Here is a 21,326-nt window from a genome sequence, read left to right as displayed (position 1 = left end):
ATTAGGCTGGCCCAGGAGAGAGCTGTTACATCACAGCCACTGGTGCTATGTTGCATCCCCACCCTGAGAGTCCTCAAGCCTGTCTGCCCTTCTGGAATCCAGGTGCAGATATACCAGGGATTTTCTCTGAATCCTGGCTGGAAAGCAGGTGGGCTGCCCAGCTAGGGCACAGAGTTATACACATAGTGCCCACAAAGTTCTGGCCTGAGGTCTTTAAACAGGCTTCAGAAGGGTTTCAAGACAGCATCTACATGAGTCCAACTGTAGTGAAGATATTTAATGACTCAGTTCAGGCTTGAGTCCACAGACAGAAGCATTTTCTTCAACAGAATAAGCCAGCAGAGGGATTGAAAGGTGGGAGGGATCATTGCTCATTGATGTCTTTCATACTCGTGAGAACATCTGATATCCATGTCGGGATAACTCCAGTAACAGCAGCCTAGGTGATGGCTACTTCCCACCTTTCAGATGACAAACTGGCCACTGTTATCAAGGACACAGTATTGCATCTTCAGAAACACTTCATCCTGTGGAAAGGAGTGAATAGGTTTATTTAGCTCCAAGGGCAAATTCTCCTTGCTGCATTTGTCCTTCACTGAAGGTGTTAGGGCAGGAGAGCCACTTCCAAGTGGAAGGCACTACAAGACCAGGCCTTAGACTTTCCTGAATCTGTGAAGATTTTACATGGAGCTTGTTCTCCAAACATTCCAGAATTCTCTGTCCATTCAGCAATGTGCTGGGAGAAGTACTGGATCTTATCTCATACCTCTGTGAGGCTTGGGAAATGCTTGTAGCAAAGGCAGAAATTACTCAATTTGAATCTTGAAGTGGCTTTAAGAGAACAGAACTCCCAAGCAATAGCTTGGATCACCAGCATGCAGCATGTCCCTGGGTTTCTCGTGCTCACTTCTCAGGCTTTGCCATGCAACATGAACAGTGTTTTTCTTGTGGAGACTAAGAATAACTTCCAGGCCAAGTTCCGAGGTCAATCCGTCCATCAGACTTTTTCCATCTATATGAATTAACTGTCTTCAGCACAAACTTGGACAGTACAAATGCATCACTGCTGGAGCATGTTTAAAGAACAGCTTCAGGATCACCGAGCACATGGTTACTTGCACAGAGGCAGGATTCCCAGACATTACAATGCAATTGCTATTTGGGCTCGGTTACCACTGTGGCTTCCCACTCTCTTTTTTCCTTTTGAGGCTGCTCCTTTGCCACAGAAAAAAAAAAAAATAAAAAAATTATTTTTCACCAGTGGCACAAGGTGTATTTTCCTGGGATTCCCTTGAACATTCCTTGCTCATGACCGATTGAAGAGATGTTAGTGAATCCGACTGTTGTGTGTTGTCACAGCTACTTTTCTGTCCTCCTGGAGTAGGGGTAGGCTTTCACTTCGGGGTACTGTATCTCATGTCAAGTGGGTTTTGTTCCTTTTTTGTCCTTCTCCACATTCACATGAAATTGTTCTTGCTTTCATCTTTTTATCCTGCTCCTTCCTCTCAGGTCCTCTGTCTTGGTTCAAAGAGTCCTTGTGCCAGCAGACTAATGCACACCTGGTACAACCTAGGGACAATTCACTCCCAGGGAAACAATGGGCAGTTCGTGCATTCTCATCATCACCAGGGGCTTCCTGCAATGGAAAATAGCTTAAGGTTTCTAAGGCTCTCTTCTCCCACAACAAAATAAGCCTGTGGGCAGATGTAAAATCAATACATCTCTATTTGTTTTGGCCTTGAGCCCACCACTGCCAATATTGTCTTCTTTGGGAAGTAAATTCCTTTGTATTACCCTCTGCTTCCCTGTGCTTGGCCTGTCTGCTTTGCAGAACCCTGTCTGCTTAGTGCAGTCCCAGGGTGAAATTAGTGCTTTCCTTCTTAGCAAAGTGTTTTCTTCATACGACACTGCTTCTTTGGCTGTGGTTGCCATTCATCACACTTGCAGTAAAGGACCTCCTTGGTATTGGTGCATACTGACTGCTTCCCATTTGGGAAAGGGGCGTGGCAATTCCTCTGTCTTTCCTAGGGGCGTTCTGAAGAAGCTGTGTTAAATTATCCTAGCCTCTGGTCTGTATTATTAAGTATATGTGATTACTGCCTGTCATCCAGGTAGATTTAGCTAGACAACATAGGCTGTAAGATGGACCATCTAAAAATGCAACAGCTCATTGTTAACAAATGCTTGGTGGTCACTTTGACCTGAGAGCGGGGGCAGACCTTGTGCTTTCCTGGTTTACCAGGAACACCCACACTGCCTGGGAGCAGGAAAATATCTCTTGGGGGATTCTGCAGTGGTGGGAGGCATACATGCCATGGGGACAGAGTTTGGACTTCATCCAGTGTTTCTATGGAGCAGTCACTTATAATTGTTGCTAATCCAATGAGAGTAGTAAGTAGATGTGGAGTTCTGCATAGATTTATTGGTATGAAGTGATACCAACTGGCAGAGATAAAGCAAGAGACAATATTTACCAGAAATAAATGTCAGCATTTATGGAAAAACTAGAGTGTGTGTTCACATCTATTTTGATTGTTTTTGTGACAGATACCTGAGAAGTCTCCATTATGGGCGTATATCTTCCAAGGGATAATAAGTTTTTCTCTTAAACTAATATTCTAAAGGCATAGATTAAACTAAATGTTCATTTAAAACTATTTTTTTCTTTTAGAAGGTAAATAATATTTTTCACTTACACTGGTGCAGTCCATCATAATGTTTTTATTTGCTTGTGTAATTTGTTTATCTAGTGCTACTTCAAGCTCAGTATTATTCATTTCTGATGAGTAAAGAACAATTTGAGCTCTGGCCCTTTACTTTAAATTATAAATTAAACCCATCAAATAAAATCTTTCCCCCATTAATTCTGACATTGAAAATGCCATGAATGGCCTTGGGGAGAGGGTTCTACCCAATACTCTTAAACACTCACCTAAATGTTTGCAGAGTCCACATATTACTGACCATTTATGTGCCAGATGCTCTCCTTGTGTTTAACAATTATGAGTCACTCCAGTGAAGACCATAGTCTTCAAAGTTCTGTTGCAAAAATGCTGACTTGCTTTTCATATTCCAAGAGCAGCACTGGTTAAAGGGGAGAAATCTGGGCTGTCCACACTGTTTGTGTGTGGTTGTTACTCAGGGTCAGTGTTTCCCTGTGCAGTCAGGCAGGGATAGATTTTTATTTGCCCAGGTCTATCTCACAGCAACAGAGAAAGACCTTATAAACATGGAAAATCTGACATGATAGGGCTAGCAAGGGAAACTATCCAGACTTTTTGAACTTATATATATGCATGCATTTAAAGAATGGAATGAAGCATATCAGAATTGTGAAGTGAAACATTGGGTTATGGATGGATGCTGTTTCCTGACTAAATAAACATTCTTTGTGGTTGGCTTTGTTTTATTTAATCTCCTTATTTTTCACTCTCACTATTCAGTAGGGGGCTTTGGCTTCCTTGGACACTGCAGAGGATCAGTCATTTTCTCCCTGTGGCATTCTCAGCAGAGTACCTTCATCCTTTGTCTGTTCACAGCTGACTGGGTGCACTGAAGTGTTCTTATTCTTTTTGTTTCCTAAAATCTTAGTTGTAGAGAGAAAAATCAAAAAAGAGTGTCAACTAACTGGGCAGGTCCCTGTAGGGAGCTCAAGGACCTTGCTTTTGTTGAAATTGCTTGGAGCTCCATGATGTTAATATTTTCTATCTGATAAGTTAGCCAGACACAAGAGGTCATGGTTAGCTTTTACTGAAATGATAGAAAGTGTTTCCCTGGGGCTTGTTTGGTTTTGTGTTTTGTTTGTTTTAATTCAAATCCTGACCAGAGCCAGAACCAAATGACAGTGTCTGCACCCAGCTTTCTGCCAGCACTAACACAAAATGATAAAATGGCTGTTTTGTTTGTTTCTTTGGGTTTTGGTGCCTTTTTTTTTGTCTTTTTTTTTTTGTCTTTTTTTTTTTTTTTTTATATATATTCTCTGCTTCCCTGGAGTATTGCCACTCTGCTGCAGACACAAGGCCATAACCAGATAAGCTCTCCCCTTTTTTACTTGCCTGCATTTAGGGTGGAAGCAGTGAGGAATCCTTCACAAGGGCTGTGAGTGTAGGACAGCAACTGCATCCAAACAGCAAGAGTCTCTGCTCATGAAACAGAGATCATCTTCCCTGTTTCCAATAGCACCTGCCTACCCTGCAAATTAATCTCTGGGAGCCTGAAGATGGGCACCCAGAAAATGAGGTACAGACAGTGGCAGTGTGTGACAAATTTAGATTAGGAGTGATCTTTCACAGCCAGAGTTGGTACTCATTTCTGAACTCATGGGCAGCAAACACTCATTGCCATCAGTGGGAGCACAATGGGGGCTCGCCTTGCCCACAGTTACTATATTAAATGACCTGTAACTCAAAAGGTCTTGGATGAAATTTATTATTCTACACCAAACACATCAGTTTACAGTGATGCTTTGCTCAAGACAAGCCCTGAAGAAGTGATAAGATAGGGGAAATCAGGAGAGGGAGAAAGAATAAATTAAATCTAGGTTGTTTTATTATTGATTTTTTTAGTCTAAATACCTGTGGATAATTTTGTTCTGGTTCCACAGAAACAATTGCTCTTTGCAAAACAAACTTCAGATCCCACTATTTCCAGAATAAACCATGCACCTGGAAGATTTTATCACAGAAACTATGCTCACTGTTGAGTAAAGAGAAATTCCCTCTTGTTTCCTATCATTAATACAGGCCCTTAGCTGACCTCTGGAGTTTCCTGGTAGTCTGTTGATGGTGCTAGTTAAGAATATTGTGAATTCTGCTCTCTCCAGGTACATGCCTCAACTGACATGTTTCTGAAATGGCTTCTTCAAACACTGTTCCATTGCTTTTTCAGCTTGAGGATTAAAATGGAAAGTACATTCACTTCTTAATATAGAAAGAAAAATGGAAATTATATATTAAAATATTTAAAGTGGTTAAATTAGCAATCAGCACAAAGTGAGTTTGGTCCATTTTTTAAAAGCAGCCCCCCAATAGCAGGCAAATTGCAGGTCATCAGACTCAGATCCACTCTCCCTTCTCATTTTGATGAGATTTTGTGGCTCTTTCATTCATTTATGGTAATGCATCAAATTATGCTTTAAGAAAGTTAGAAATGAAGACAAGAGATGCTGCTTGTTTGAAAGTATTTTGCATAATGCAATGACTTTTAAGTTTGAGTAATGCCAAAGATTGATAATGCAGTCTAGAAGCAAATAAAATGCTGACATATCCTCTGCAAGCTTTTCATCTGCAGATAAATATCTTTGCTGCCACTGATATATGCATCTTTGTCCAGCTTTGTCCAGCTGTGTGCTGTAGTACAAAGCCATCATTTTATTCTTTAGACAGCTGAAATTCTGAAATGTATAGGCCAGCAATTTGTTATACTTAGTGGCCTGACAGAGATTTCTGAATGTTATGTGGACATATCAGAGAAAAGATATAATGTGATGATCAAAATCAACATGTATAGGAGTACTTACCATGCAGTATTTTGGTGTTTTTTTGTTGTTTTTTCTTTTCTATCCTGAAACTAGCTAACCCTTCAGGCTTGTATAATGGCAATAACAGATATGCTTTCATAACTGCAAATGGCAACCCTGCAAGGATTGTACTGCACCTTGGCAAATGATATTTTCTCGAAAACCAGTTGTTTAGAAAAATCATTAATTAATTAACTTGTGCTTCCATGAACAAAGGCACTTCAAGTATTATTTTCCCTTGTCTTTTTGATGTTTGGTTTAGAGGCCTGCTTTTTGTGATATTCATTCTTTTAACTCTATTTGGTAAATATATTACCATACCCTTTACCTGACAAGTCATCTGTAATACAATTCAGAGAAATGGTGGCTAAAGGAGTCTGGGAAAGAGTGTGTTTCTCTTACTTGCTGGGCCTGCTAGTCATGAGGTGTCAGTACAAAAAGGAAGATTTCACTTCCCTGGTTCCTGTCTGCTTGTATTTTGAAAGCACAAGCAGAAGTGTCACTGAGCCAGTGCAAAATCCTGCAAGGGCACTAGGACTGAACCCATCCATCCCCATGTAAAGATACGGCCCCAAATGCCTCAGGTCAGCTTTGCATGGCAGCAGGGAGCTAGCAGCTCAACAGGATCAATGGTCCATAGCAGTCTCACACTCTCCAGGTATGGTCTGTGAGGCACAAATTCTGTGGCACCCCACCCACCCCACCCCCCAAAACAAGACAACAAGGCTGGTGATCAGCATCTATGGAGGTTGGGTGACCAACATTCAAGTGCTGCTGGTGGAGAAATGCTGCAGTATCCTGAGGTCATGCACTGACCTAGAATAAGCTGGAAGTCTTGAAGTGCCGTGGTAGGAGGCCAAAGCGCATGTCAGTGTTTAAAAGCAATCTTTGCTTGCTGTAGCTCATAATATTATACTTGTCATCTTTCCCCCTCCTGGTAGGTCTAGATACTAGGCAGGTTTAACTCCATTTTAAATCTGCTATGTCTATGACTGAAATCATAATATTTATGCAGGGTAGTTTTTCAAGAAGCTTAGTGAATGTGAAAACAAGTTCCTGGTTTTTCCCCTTTCATGGAAGCAAGCTGAAGGTCAGATTTACAACATCTCAAGCTACATTCTGTGCTCATTTACACAGCTGTAATCTTGAGTTATGCCACCGAGGACAAGCAATTGCTCCAGACTTACAGGATATAACTGACAGCAGAATTTAGCTTGGGATTGCCAAAGCTTGACAGAAAAGGAGCTGCAAGGGTGGATTTTGGTGCTTGTGAAAGTAGCTTGAGTATATTCAAGGAATGTATGAGCCCAAAGATTTATTAGTAGTGTTTCAGAGCATTATTGAAATTAGACTTAATTATCTGTGTAATTTGCTGGAACCAGCATTTTAGCATTTTTGATCAAGTATATGCCATTAATTTTAAAAAGAGATGTACCAAGCTGCTCTCAAAAAGAGAAATAAAAAAATTTAAAAAGAAAGCCCATAATTTCTAAATAGTGGATTTCAAAAATTTCAAAGGTTGTTGTTGGTTGAGTTGTTCTCCCCCCACTTTGCAAAACAGTCCATGTGCAGTCTAATTGTATGGAAAAAAGTTCATGTCACCCCCGAAGGTTATTCCAGCAAGCAGAGAAAAGAATTGTCTCCTTATCCACAGACTTGCCTAGCACTGCCATCCCTCTCCCTCTTGTCCTTGCTCCAGCCCCATTATGCCACTTGGAAATGGTGCTGACTGCCTTTGGATAAAGGAGCAGAAGACAAAGCTGTGAGCAGTAACCAACCTGCTCCTTTGCAATGAAGAAAGTGCAAGGCTCCTGTTCAGACCTGTACCCCGATCTCTCTGTTCAGACATGCTCCACTCGTACTGCTTGGTTTGAAGGCATCATCTCCATGCCTAAGCCTCTGTTCCTGCAGTGGCTTCTTGTCAGCCTTCTGGTGCCCGTGGTCACCCGAGCTCCTGGCAAAGAGGAATGTTCTTGTGCTGCAGGCATGCAAACGTGCAGGGCACCTTGCTTTTCTGCTGGTTTCTCTGGAAACATTGGAGAAGATCCTTTGCTAGTCTCTTTGTTGTGCATTTAATAGCAATAATGATGCTTACCTCTTTCTGAAAGTGTGCTTCGAGGATACAACCATTATTACGTACAAATAGCTTGAAGCTTACACAAACACTAAAGCTGAAGGTGAGAGGAATGACAACACAGCCAGGTTATTAGCTGTCATTCTGCCAAACCTCTGCTCAAAGAAGCCTTTGGCTGGGGACAGATGCTGTGTGGTGGGTTTTTTTATGGTCAGCACTTCTCTAGTTCAGATTTTAATTTCCTTTTTTTTTTTTTTTTTTTTTCTTTTTTCTTTTCTTTATACCTTCTTAACCCCTGCCTCCATGTAGATCTCCAGTAGCATAAACCATGGTCAACACATCATTTTGGGAAGCAAGCAGTAAATATGAAGTGGGGGATAGCCTTACTGAAATGTTCTACACACTGGCTCAAACGGTGGAGAAGCATCAGCTCAGACTCTCCCAGTAAATGATTAACTTTTGTTTGCACAGAGGAGAGAGCCACAGTAAGAATGTCATTAATTACACTGGCAGCCCAGCCAGGCCAGCAGTACTCTCGCTTGCAGCTCCTGGCTCTGCAGGTCTGATTTGAGTAACTAATTAAATGCAGGTGCAGGCTAGCAGACTTGTTGAATTAATGCAGTGTCTTCTTTTTGGTGTTCCCAGGCATTTGTAGCTCACAAAAATAGAGCATGCACTTGGTGCTACAAATAATAATAGAGTGCTGATGACTGAGGTAATTAATCCTTTATTATTGTGGTGTGATAGGCTGCTGCTAGGGCTGTCATTCAAGTACTTCTTATGCAAAAACATGTCTCTGAGGTGAAAGAACGTGAAGAAGGAGAAAGACAGAGGAGCATTCTAATGGACTTGCTTGTGTTATGGGCACAGATACTCTTCAGGGTTTTGGCAAGATTGTTAAAGTCTGGTAGTCAAAACTCAAGACCAGAAATTTACTGCACTGTATTCTGCATTCTGCCTTTGACTGACCAGGGCACTTTCAGCAGGCAGCAGCCTAAAATAAAAACCCAGTCTCATTCAAAAGATACACAACCATGAAAGAGAAATGCAAGGCCGTAACTATAGCTCACTGTGGCCTTTCTTTTCTCTTTTATTGCTCCCAGAACATCCTCTGCTGACCATTGTCATTAACAGGCTCCTGACTCCAGTGGACCCTACGTTAATCCCAGCGTTGTTCTTTGTGATAGTGCAGGGGGTGATTGTCTTACTTTAGGGGAGACTGGCTTGGAGTGGAGGTAATGCAGATGTCCAAGGAGCTGCAAAAAGGGCAGAGTTATTTATTACTGTTTAGGGTTGTTTATTTCCAATAACAAATGCTGTTCGCCTTACTGGTTCAAATCAAACTGCAGGACTCAAATATCTTTTCCAGCTAAAATTAAGGGTAAACCATGAAAATGTTATCAGCCTTCTGTCTCTTACTTGCTTGTAAATGACAATCCCTTCTTCCCAGACACAGGATTTTTGGGATTTTATGAGAGTTCAAGGAGGAGACAACCTTCAGTGGTAGTAGCCCCAAGGAGTCACAAATATTAAGATACTTCAGTCTCAACACAAGGGAAAACCCCAAAACACAATGTATGTGTTTACTTTAAAGACAAGGAGTGATTTAATGTTCTTCTTGTTACTTCATGATGAAAATGGTCCAATGCTATTAGGAATGTTTATAGTGGGAAAATAATGCCAAGTCTAATAAAGGATCAGATAGGACAGACCATGTTTTATTCAGTGTGGGAACCAAACACTGCCATATTGTACAGATTTGCTGATCTGGAAGAATCGTTCTTGCCTTACAGAATGCAGCTCAAAAGCCGAGCGTATGAATATGACAGTTTTCTCTTTTTTAATGCAGAGAATTTTAAGACAGAAACATTGCTTGCAGAGTTTTCTAAGGGATTCTGATCAACTTACGTAAGTCCAGGAAATCAGCAATAATTCGTTATCCTTCCATATTTTCCAGTGGCTTTTGTTTTTCTTGCATCATAATTCTTATCCCATTAGAGACAAATAGTATTCAAGTATTTGGATGAGGACTAGTATCCTACTACAAATTTTAATGGTAACTCTGTGGTAGGAAAACAGCTGAGAGCAGCTCCTAGAGCAAGGATATTTTCTGATTCTTTTCTTCCTCTTTGCTTGTTACCTGTGGCCCTGTGGGAAATTTACATGGTGGAGTGTTTCCCCTCACAGGGTGCATAAAAGGTTTGTAAAAACACTTTTCCATGACCATGTGTATTTTACAACAGCAAGAAACATTGCTGACCTTCTCCTGGCTGTGGGTCCTGGTGGGAGAGAGCTGGGGAGAGTGAGGCCCTAAATTACTACTCAGCTCATAGAAAACTGGAGTGTGTGTATGTGTGTGTGTGCATAACCATGTGTTGTGCCTGCAATAAGCATGATTTTTCGTTTTCTGAACTCCATGCCTCAGAAATTTCCAGGAAGCTGCTCTTTGCTGCTGACAGTTGCTATAGGAGTGAAGGCAGCAGTGAGGTGGTTTTTGTTCATGTCTTCTGGTCTTCATTAATTTCCAGTGTGTCATTTCATCTGAAAATACACAATTGCTGTTAATGTCTTCAAAAACATCATGTTGGCTAGGTGGTTATGTCACAGTAAATATTTGATGAGGAGGTGTGTTATTTTTAGCTACAATTGCAGCATATTATTGAAATTTATAGGCCTGAAATAGGCCCTCTAACGCATGATCGTTTGTTGCCTTTACAGTTTCCTGAGGGTTTTTTCCATTTTCCTTCACAATTTGAACTGAAAAGGTGGTGATTCACAGTGTTGGTATAGATTGTTGCACATAAGCTGCATAGTGGGGGCAAACACCAAGCCTCAAATCTCAGGACCCATGCTGATGGGGGATGCTGCAGCCACTGAAGCAATAAACCCATAAAGGCTGTGCAAATACGGGAATGTACAAATGGATCTCATAGCTGTGATTTTCATATTCCAGCAATCACTGCTGTAGGAGTGCATGACTGACAGCACAAAGGACTTAGATTTACTGTAGAGAGATGTAAATTGATAAGCCAGTAGACAGCCATCATTCTTCCTTTATTCTCTCTCTGTACCCCATGTCTTTCTTTGCTGGCATAATCAAAGCTGACACAGTGCATTCTATACCAAGTTATATTTTTCGTAATTATAAGACAGTACAAGAGATCTGAAGTTGTTATTCAGGAAATGGCACAAAGCTCACTGAAACACAGGTTTTCAGATTGATCCTCTGATAATATTGTTTTTCACATAGATTCTGGATACTCAGACTCTACATCTACGTCTTTAAGCTGTCTGGGTGCTTTAAGAAGGGATAAGTACAGGAGAGAAAAACAGAGGGAGCTTTTCCTTTTGTGCAGAGGAAAAAGTATACAAAGCATGAGATACTGGCTTTCTTTCTCCTTACCAGCAGCTGAAACTGAAGCATTTTGCCACACTGTTTCTAAAAAAGTTTGTAGGGAGATGGTTTGGGGGAAAGAGTTACAAGAATTCAAGAAACAGAAATAGAGAGATCACCCATGAAGACCTAGATGAGCAATCAGCCTTCCCCTCAGCTGACTGACTGGTGTGGCACACCTCTCAAGTCTTGAGGCCAAAGGGTCCTTTTCCACTGATTCATCTCATTAGGCTCAGCTGCCTCTGACTTGAATTGCAATGTTTTTAGATCTAAAAAGAACAGAGATATAATGGAACTGTTATAATACAGATGCATTTGGAAATCTCATTTTCCCTCAGGTCTGAAAAAGTGTGGTAAAATCTGAACACTAACATTGCAGCCCTTTGACCTCAAATGTATATGCTGAAAATTCAGATCCCATCTGGACCCAGTAAATGTGTGACTTGAAAGAAGGCAAATGAATGAAGACTTCCATACTCTGGAGCTTCAGCAGAGAGGTGCTGCAGATCACCTGGGAAAATTCCAGTACTGTGAGAAATCTTCCATCTAGTTTAATTTTTAAATTATCTTGTATTTTAATTGAATTAATAAAAATAGCAAGAAGAGAGAAAAATGATATTTGGATTTTTTACTTAGATTGAAACTAGCAGGAGAAAGGGGATTATCTCACTTGATGAAGTAGAGATTATTACTTTTCATCAAAAAACTGTTGTCTCTTTCAATGTCAGATGCTTTTGCACTTTGAGGAATAAACTGAGAAGGCTACAGCTATACTTCATGGATGTTTATGTGCAGGCCTTGTCTGCTCACTGGGCTCCAGAACCACAGGTATCTCATGTCTTGCTTTGCCTCACTGACCTACATGCACAATGACCATAAGGCAGAAAGCAAGGTCTTTCTCTCCCTTTCATCTTTAATACAGGAAACCTCTTACATCCAGTTGCTCCTCTGCTTAAATATAGTTAATAGGTAGTTTCAAACAGGCAGAATTTACTTTTTCTTTGGGCAATTAACTCAGCTGCCAGAATTGGGAGCGATTTTATGTTAAATTTCTTCGGTAGTTGATGGAGAAAGAAGGATGCTTCTGATGGGAGATGAAGATCTTAGCCGTCCTTTGGAAGTATCCAGTCCTTGATGCAGATGGTCCCTGATTTCAGCATCTCAATTTTAAACACTTCCAATAAAGCAGGATGGACCTAGTGCTCTCCATGCTGCTGGGAGCTTGCTGGGGACATGTGAGGAAAAGCACTGCTGGTCATGCACTCCTATCAAAAGGCAGTTCCTTGTCTTAGGGCAGCTCAGGGAATTACAAAAGAAGGAAAAAAACCCAAATACTTCTGGCCATAACTAGTGAATAAGGCAGATTATTCTAACTACTAATAAGTGAGAGTGGTTGTCTGAAGTACTCTTAAAGATGAACCCTGGGTTACTCCCATCAGTCCAACTACTGTTTAAACCTTTCGCTTGCATGCATTGATTGGTGCATTACTGCTCATGTCAGTGAAGGACTTTTCAACAGAAACCATCTTTTTTGGGAGGGGGGTGGTTATAAGGAATATATTGGAAAAGAACTGAAATGTCTCTGTAATTTGTGCAGTGGATACACAGCTCTGTAAGAGCTGCCCAATTGGACACTGCCAAATGATTTTACATAGGTCACTGAAAAAACTCCTTGGAATAGCTGTGCCAAATTGCTATGAGTACAGATTAGTTTCAAACACAGAAAGAAAAATGCAAAATCTTATTACTGATTTCCTAGGCCATCCAATTCACAGAACATCCATGCCAAAAATGTTTTTACTGGACTATTTTCTTAACAGGGTCATTATGTTCCCTTCAAGGTAATTCTTAAAGAAAGGGTTTACTTCTTCTCACTTTTTCATGTCTCTGTCTCTGTCAGGAATAGGTCTTTGGGAGGATCTTAAGAATGGAAGTGTAAGAAACCAGAACGTGTGCTGCGTGTTTGTTGCTGCATATTCGTTCAGAATTTGCTTTTGAAATGCATATTGGTTACAAAACAAACCCGAATGAGCCATTATACTCTGGTGTGTAATTATGTATTTAGGACACATACTACACACAGCTTTAAAATAAATCTGTATGGAAACAAATTGCATTACATTTGCAAGTAGCTGAAGGTAGTTGAGCAGCAACACCTCAAGCCTTTCAAAATACTGAAGTAATTTACACCATTTTCTGAAGTAATTATCTGCCAAGCGTCAGATTCCAGTTGTTTCAATGCCTTTGCTGCAGAGGTCTCAGTATAGCAAGACCTGGCTTGTCTAACAGCCCTGATGTCGATTTAGTGCTTCTGCTGACGTTCCATGGCAGAGCAGAGCTGCTGGCCTTTGGGAGGGAGCGCTTCTTGGGGCGAGCTCCCCATGCCAAGAGGGGAGACTTGTGCCAAGGAGAGAGGCACCCCTGGGGTAAGGGTGAAACCCAGCTTCTTGCCTCCCCAGAGATTAGCGAGGAGCAGAGATTGAAGTCTTGGTTGAACAGTTCTGTGATTTAGTGGAGTGATGGATTTACTTACGTGGCCAGCCTAGAGAACCCTCTGGCTTCTTATTTCAGGGTTTTGAACTGCCACCAGAGCAAGACAGTGCATCTCCTCAGCTTTGACAGTGTTGTACCAGTTATTTTTCCTCTTTAACTGGTGCTTGGCAAAGTACCTGCCGCTCAGGGGGCTAATCCTTGGAAATAGCTGTGTGTAACAGAAATGGCAGCAGGCACCCGTAAGGAAGCTGTGTGCCTGCCTGGGCCGATGATATGGAACAACATCAAGCGTGCTTCCCTGCCTTGAGACAGCAGTTCCCGCATTAAATCTACAGAACGCCTTTCTGCGCACAGTGCAGCTGGAAATGTTAAGAGTCACGCTTATTAGCACTGGCACATATAAAGCAGAGCTGCAGTAAATGAGTTAAGTGTCCTGAGGATTTGAGGACTGGGGTGTTGCTTTTCCTTTTCTGGAGCTGAGCACTCGAGAGACTTTCATTAAACCTGGGACTTGGCAGATCCTCATGCTGATTCTGCCACTTATTTGTTGTTCGGCCTCAGGCTAGTCACTTAACCTCTCGCCGCCCTAATTTCCCCATCTGGAAAATTATATTTACTTACCTCTCCTGGGGATTGCACGGGGCTTAATGAATGCCTGTAAGGGATTTGAAGATCCTCATATCTGAGATGATACAGGACTGCAAAAGATTCACCGCATGTGCAAGGAGGAGGGGATGTGTGCCCAAGCGGGAGAGCCTGCCTGCGCTCCTGGCCTGGAACCAACTCCGAAAATCTAATCAGCAGGGGAGGATCATACTCTCTGTTTTAGATTAAATCCTCTTCCTTGTGGCCTTTTCAGATTTCCTGGTGGAAAAAGGAGGCAAGTGACTGAACGGGGAGGAGGGCAGCTGAGGTTAACTGCTATCTCCTGTTGGTCCCCTGGATCTTTTTGTCAGTGCAATAACAGCTGGATCTCCCAGGAAGGTAATGATCTTCCTGGTTACTCCATCTTGCTGCAGGCTATTAGAGAAGCCAGGCAGCCCCGCTGCTGCCCATTTCTTTAGCAGGAAAAAATGAACCTCTGACCAAAAAAAAGTTCCTCCATATAATTAAGCAGCATTAGAATGAGGCCTGTGCCTTTGCTGATGAACTTCAGTGAAAGCAGATGGTCACAATGGTATTAAAAACTAAAGACTTCAGTCAAGCTTTTAATTGAAAACAATTGGACCCTGCTGGATGGTAATTACCTTGGCTGCTTGCAAATAATATCACAGCACTGCTACCTATGAAGGAAGAATGAAGACTGAGTTAATAAGAACTGCTTAATCTGCATATAATAAACAAGGAGCATCCAAAACTATTTTCTCTGGTAGCTTCTCCCCTGCAAGAGGCTTTCAAGTGGTTAGCAGTGTGAAAAGGAACACAAGAGTGGTAGAAATTGAAATGTGTGAAATGTTTTCTGGCTTTATAAAACAACTTGAAGAGCCCATCTTCCCTCATCTCCCTCCTTTTTTTAACAGCTGAAATTCCAGATGCATCTGAGAAAAACAGCAAAATATGATAAAGTGGAAAATCTCTAGTTTATCCAGCATTCCTCCTCTTCTGAATGGCAACAGTAATGACAGACTGTGTTTATCTTGTTTTATCCTCCTTCTTCCTTTGCCTGATTGACTGGAAGGCTGGGGCCTTCTAAACACACAGAGTTTTTTTCGCCATGCTCTTAATTGGATTTTAATGATCATTAACCTAATATGCCTCAGTGTCTAATAAAGCAAATATAGTATGTGGTATATTTTTCCTGACAATTTTCTCATTTTTCAGCCTTGTGCTGGGATCAGATGAGGGTTAGAGGGCTGGGCCACCCAAAAGGGCCCTAAGTCCTGGTGTGCTATGTATTTGTTGACACAACATGACATTAATACTGCTTCATGGAGTCTTCTCTGCTGTGGAAAAGGACCTGTATTGCTGTGGATGTGTGGGTGGAAGAAACAGTCCCAGTGTTGTCTCTTTTAAACACAGGTCCCAGATGTGTATAGAATGATACCAAATCTTGTCACCTTCCATCTAAACACTATTTTTCATGTGGCAGTTCTCTTGGGCATTGCTTTTGGTTCCCCTATGAGCAGGCAAGATGCCTTGCTGCCCCAGTAGACCTCAGAAAGCAGCAGCTACTGCAATTTTGCAAAATTAATGAGAAGCTGTGAACTGCTAGTAAAAGTGATGCAATGATTTTCCATAACATATCATTTTAGAAGCAGTGACTTGAACTGCTTTTTCTTTTCCTATCCAAATATTTGTCTTTTCAAGGCACCAGCCAAGAGTTTGTCTTGTCTTGTCTGGCAGTATGATGAAATGAACTTTTCCAGTGTTTTTCATCTGGATTTGATGATTGTATGCCTGGAGTTCAACTTTCATTCATTTAATGTGCCACAATTAACACAGAGAGTGAGGTCCTGAACCCATGAGAGTCAGTAGAAATTTTCACACTGTCTTTGGTATGATTTTGTTTATTTTTATGTAACCAAAATATGTTTAAAGCTTTATTGCTGTAATGCTTCGGAAGCTGCTTGCTGACAGTCACAAGACATAGTGACATTTCACAGAATCATTAACACTGATGGTTTTAGCTCCCTTACTGCCATTTAAATTGAGGTGCTCTCATTTGTGCTTAGGACTTACCCTTGGTCTTTCCTGTGCTGCTGGACTCCTGGAGAGCAGGTCTGTGGCTGATGAGGTTGGTGTCCTGCTCTTGTCTCCTGGCTCTTTTGTTTGAGCTGGTGGCAAGGTCTGAGCAGAATTTTGCTCACAACCTTTCCAGCCCCTCCTTTATCAAAGAACTTGAGACAAATTCAAAATTAGGAAAGGCCACATTTCAAAAGTGTCTTATGCTAGGGGCTGTGGTGATTTTACCAATTTTATGACATCTACTTTTAACTTTACAGAGTAGGATCTTACTGTAATTACTGCTTGCAGCTTTAAGGGAGCTGGTGTGGACCATACTATTTTAAAGGTATAAGCTCTATTGATCTAAAGTATTCTGAGTGATAAACAGCTGCTCAGGTTGATTAAAGCTGAAGGGAAGCTGAAGCATTTAATCAATCTCCAAAGCTGCTCCAAGTATATTACAAAGCAATTGTGATTATTGCTATTATATGACAAGCTATATCATAATAAAGAAAGAGGGATCATTTTTCTTAGAAGCATTTAGAGGTATTGTGGTGCTTCTTCTCAGCCTGCCTCATGCTGTCACCTCTGAAGCTTGATCAAGTGACAGAGCATGCCACTCAAGCAGACTAATCTTGAAGGGAAGATACAAGAGCAGGGCCTTTCAGCTCCCCAGAGCCTTCTCTTCCCTGTGTCTATCTGTGGCCGACAGCAAGTGCTTGGGGAAGAAAAACAAGAAAGGAAGCAAGTGCACAGTAATGTTGGCCACATTGTAACTGGCTCTGATCCTTGCATCCTGCATAGCTTGGGATGTTCTGTGCGACGGGATATGTTTGTGCCTGTCCAAAAGTCCTGAGGGCACCTTTCTTTTATTACTTTTTTTAATCACTTCTTGAACCTTTCTTTGGACAGCCTTGGGCTTCACACCATCCCATGGTGGTGCATCGCACAGTGCTCTCACATGGGTTTGTAAAACAGTACTTTTTTGTTCTCTTGCTTATCAACTTTCAGCCTTACGTTTTCTTTTAGTGCCTTCTTACTCTTGTGTCAAGAAAAGCAATGGATAACAGTTAACCTTTTCTACTCTATACACACAGAGCTGCCTGTCTTATCCTGCTCTGTTGTCTTCCTCTTTTCCAAGGCTTATTTAGTCTCCCTTTTTTGGAAGGTGACCCGTTCCTCTGACCATCCCTTTCACGTCTGCATCTGCCACCTTTCTCATTTTTCTGCATGCTTTTCTAGAGTGTGTAATCAGAATTTAATATATTACTTGAAGATGTGGGCTTTTCTAAGTTTATTATTCCTTTCTTTTTCAGGTGTTCAGTGATCTGTACTTATTACATAAAACATACATATGTCTTGCAATATTGAAGACATGGATATAAGATTTCTGAAAACTGGTGCTGCATGAAATAATCTTAGGTTTAAAATTCATCTTATGTTGCATTTAAAATGTAAAAATGGATAGCATAGGAACAGAGTGGAACTTTTTGTCCCCGTAGAAAATATAATATGAAAATAAATTAATGGATAAGTTTATTGAACAAAGACTAATAAACAAAAAAATTGACAAATTAATAGACAAGTTGGTTAAACTTTGTCTTTGCTGTAATTGCAACAAAGATATTATAGTACTTTAGCCTGGAGAGGCTAATATTTATAAAGGCTAACTTTGTCCACCAAAAAGAGTTGAATTGTCTCTCAAAACCAGGAAGTCCACGCTGTCTGAAGGGACCTCCAAAGGTATGCTGTAGGGAGCTTTTGCTGAGTGCACCCCATACAGCCAAGTCAGACCCTCCCTGGGTAAGCAGGCAGACACAGGATGTCCTTTCTTTTGTTTCTCTATTATGATATCTCTTTTGAAACTTTGAAACATTTGAAGCCTCTCATGACCTTCATGTGAAACCTTATGCATGGTCCTAGTGTGCTGGTGGCTGAGCCTGGTGCAGTTATCTTTGTTGCATGAGATTTTTATTGCAACAACTGTTAAATCTTCTTTATGGTGGTTTCACATGAGAGTCACAAGTCCTCTGGGAAACTTCTCCTGAGTTTCACTTTACAGTGGTATGAGTGTCTTGTGAGTCTTGTGAATGTAGGTTTTTAAGTGAGAGTTTAGACTAGTAAATAAAATTTTAATTGTGAAATCTTGAGGTTCTCCATGAGTGGATTGTTTGCCCTGTGAGAGGAAGTGGTGGGTCCTGGGCCTGTTCAGCTGGGGGAAGAGGGAGATACAGGTAAGCCTAAGACCAGCTCAGGTCCTTGACTTAGCTTGGCTAGGACTAGTTTCAGTGTGCTGAATGGGTTGGACAACTGAAACTACAGACTTAGCTGTCAGAGGTTTCCTATTGGAAGATGGGCCATAGCAGCCTACTGGCAGTAGTCTTCCTTTCCTCAGGATGCAATTTGAGTGTTAATTTTGCACTGTGGTGTTAATTCATTGGTGCCAGCAAAGGTCTGGTACAGCTACGTGGCAAACCATCAGGGGATCTAGTTTGGGTTAAAAGTAATCCTTCTTTTTTGCTCATTTGCTTTAACCAGTTTTAAAATTGATTCCTCCCACAGCTCCATGAAAATTCATCTTTGTGCCACTGAGGCACAGGGCAACAGTAAGAACAGCCTTCAGGGAGTGCTTCACCTGGTACTGGGTTTCAAAGAGACATTTTTCAGACTGTGGCTTTGCAGTCAGCTTTTAAGAGCCCCTGGAAATATCTCCCAATCCCATGGCTCCACAGATTGCCAGCTGAAGATGACCATTTGTGAAACTGGACTTCAAGCCAAGTCTGTGGCAAAAATAGGCTGCAAAAATGATATACCACAACTAAACACTGCTGAGCAATGCTACACTGATGCTGTTCTGCCATTTTTCAGGTTGCAGCCTAACCATCTGTTAATTTTCCCCATCACACATTGCTATGGGGTGCTGAGATTCATTGCAGGCCTGCAGGATGATCGGTGTCTCCTGAGTCATTCAGGATGGGGCCTCGCAGCTTTTCAGGTCCTGCTGCTGTTTACATCAAGTGCACTAAGACTGGCTATCCCAGCTGCCATCCTCTGTCTGATTGCCTCAGCCTCATTGCTATTTTATGACCAGAGATTGTGTCTGAGCAGAGTGATATGAATGCATCACCTGTCTTCAAGAAAATCAGTTTGTGCCAAGGAGGACAGGATTTTTAGGCATTGTGACTGTCAGCTAACCTCACCTGGAAACAAAGTGTGGTGCTTTGCGTGCGGTGGGACTGATCCTGCACCCCAGTACTCAACCTTGGCATTGCTTTCACAGGGATCAGAATAATTCCTGGCCAAGCTAAGACCCGCTTCTGTTTATGTTCCTTTCTAAAACTTTCTAAAACTAATCTCTCTTTTCTCCACTGCACATATTTTCACATTTGTGCTAATGAAAGCGCTGGATTGTTCCAGGGGATCACATGGAAAATATCTGTGAGCTTTGGCCATCTCTCTGAAATACTACAGTCAATTTGGTGTTTGCTTTGGCGTGTTGCTGTGAAAGATTGTAGAGTGCTTGTGTTTGTACGCTCACAGGGAAAGAGGGCTCCTGCTCATTGTGCCTTTGTGAGGCTGCCAGACTGTCTGGCCCCATCTATTCTACTGTAAGTGAAAAGAGCCTCGCGAGCGCTCACTGTGTGCTTGGTCCAGGCTCTGCTAGGTACTACCCTTGGAAGCCCTTCTGTCAGCTTGAAAAATATCTTTCTGTCTGAAAAGTGTTTACTCTCTGTTGTTACAAGTAACATGTTTAAGATTGCTTGTCTGTGAATAAATTTTTCCTTCTTCCCTTTGTTTCTTCCATGTATTGGGCAGCTTTGCATACAGCGCATTTTGATGGCCCCCCTGTACTAGGGCAGCCAGCTGCCCTTTGAGAACAAGAGAGGATTTTCCATACAGAAGAATGAGAATTAATGTGTGAAAATTGGTGGTACAGTGCAGCCCTGGTTGAAAGACTTGGACATTGCCCTTGGCAAAGGACTTACCTTCCTCCTGTAGCCCACTGCCTTCTGAAGTAAGATAAGACAGAGTTTTTCAGGTAGAAGGCTTTTCTGTCCAAAGCAGGATTTCTCTGCTCTGTGTAGAGTGATACAGTCCAGCTGAAAGCTCCTACAACACCCCTTGAGAAGATGAAGGATGACTTCAGCAACCCCTCTGTTAATTTTCCTGTCTACAAGAAAGCATGAATTTAATGATATCTGTGAGTTCCTGCTGAAAAGTCATGGGCCACAGAACCTGCACTTGACTAGTAACTATAAAGTGCTTTGATATTGAACTTGGAGTCTGAATAGCAGTTTGTAGAACTCAGGTCTCCTTTCCTTTTTTCCAGTGACAACAAATATTTATCTCAGGTTTCCTCTTCGGGAAGGAAGAGCTGGAAAACAAATGTGCATTGATGGGAATTGCGAGGTTCCTGGACACAACCTGTAGCCCAGCTATCCTTGAGTCCTGTCCGTAGCTGCACTGAGTATTTGGAGGAAGATGCAAATACTGCTGGAATGGATGATTTCAAGTAAACTGCAAACAAACCTGCCCACTGTTTCCCAGAGTGCTCTGTCAGCTTTTGTTTCAAGCAGTGGCTCTGTTAATTTCAGCAGGGGAGGTAGCTGATGCTTAACAATTAGTATTTTTTGTTTTCTTTCAACTGCCAAGCTTTTCCAGCCAGTTTTGCTTTACAAAATCTCTAAGTGGAGAAGATAGGTGTTTTCTTTTGTACAATGGACATGAAGGAATTAAAGGATTCAGGACTGTAAAACCTTCATGAATAATTTAGTTTGTTTTTCCAACAAATATTCACTCTGCTACATACACACTGACACTGGGCTCAGACATTTTAGTATCAGCAACAGAGGAGCCAAACCCCCACGAGCTAAAAGTAAATACACTTTTATTTAGTGTCAGCCATCAATCTCTTTCCAACTTTCAGGACATACTTTTGTCAATTAAAGGCTTCTGTTTGAGAAAACTGGCTTGTTATCTTGCAGAGAAAATAGATAGGACCAGGGACATTATCTGCACAAAGCTCCCCTGTGAGTCTCTGTGCAGCCCAGCCAGCCTCGTTCCTCCTACTGCTGTGTTTCACATTGCTGCTGTGAATAAACTGCTGCACATGCTTAGACCAATATACTCAGACACCTGGCTTCTCACTAAAGCAGATGAACAACCTGAGGCAGGTAGAGCAG

The 21,326-nt window shown here is 41.6% G+C and overlaps 2 long non-coding RNA genes across 3 annotated transcripts; both read left to right on the top strand.

Annotated features, from left to right (window-relative positions):
• Nucleotides 1-75: 75 nt before the first annotated feature.
• Nucleotides 76-11,814, top strand: LOC111926938 (uncharacterized). Of its 2 annotated transcripts, XR_002863287.2 has the most exons (4): nucleotides 4,741-4,822; nucleotides 9,442-9,500; nucleotides 11,325-11,516; nucleotides 11,715-11,814. It is a non-coding gene; the product is annotated as an uncharacterized LOC111926938 (long non-coding RNA). The 2 variants fall into 2 exon arrangements; XR_002863289.2 differs by lacking the exons at nucleotides 4,741-4,822; nucleotides 11,715-11,814 and adding an exon at nucleotides 76-354 and having other exon boundaries at nucleotides 11,325-11,580.
• Nucleotides 11,815-19,959: 8,145 nt separating this feature from the next.
• Nucleotides 19,960-20,677, top strand: LOC147654935 (uncharacterized). Its single transcript, XR_015283477.1, has 2 exons — nucleotides 19,960-20,344; nucleotides 20,474-20,677. It is a non-coding gene; the product is annotated as an uncharacterized LOC147654935 (long non-coding RNA).
• Nucleotides 20,678-21,326: the final 649 nt, after the last annotated feature.

This window comes from Cyanistes caeruleus, chromosome 2, assembly GCF_971803275.1.
Source record: "Cyanistes caeruleus chromosome 2, bCyaCae1.hap1.1, whole genome shotgun sequence".
Classification (NCBI taxonomy): Eukaryota; Metazoa; Chordata; class Aves; order Passeriformes; family Paridae; genus Cyanistes; species Cyanistes caeruleus.
The sequence above is the reverse complement of the archived record's forward strand: the minus strand, read 5'-3'. Positions and strand labels throughout refer to the sequence as shown.